A 441-nucleotide genomic window follows, 5' to 3' on the forward strand; every position below is an offset into this window, starting at 1 on the left:
CCACTATTGGTGCCCTTGAAGGCGGCGACCGAACCTTTACAAACAAGGTTGGGGCAATCTCCACAACAATCGGAGGCTCCCAACAACAACAACACCATGAAGTTTCACCACAATGGAGTATGGCTTCGAGGTGACCTCAACCGTCTAGGGTGCTCAACACCCAAGAGTAACAAGATCCGCAAGGGATAAGTGGGGGGAATCAAATTTCTCTTGGTGGAAGTGTAGATCTGGGCCTTCTCAACCAATCCCGAGCAAATCAACAAGTTTGATTGGCTAGGGAGAGAGATCGGGCGAAAATGGAGCTTTGAGCAACAATGGAGCTTTGGGGGAAAGAGGTAGGTCAACTTGGAGGAAGAAGACACCTTTATATAGTGGGGGAACAATTCCAACCGTTACCCCACTGAGCAGCCCCGCACAGAGCGGTACTACCGCTAGGGCAGG

This window comes from Triticum dicoccoides, chromosome 5B (genome assembly GCF_002162155.2).
Source record: "Triticum dicoccoides isolate Atlit2015 ecotype Zavitan chromosome 5B, WEW_v2.0, whole genome shotgun sequence".
NCBI classification, from domain to species: domain Eukaryota; kingdom Viridiplantae; phylum Streptophyta; class Magnoliopsida; order Poales; family Poaceae; genus Triticum; species Triticum dicoccoides.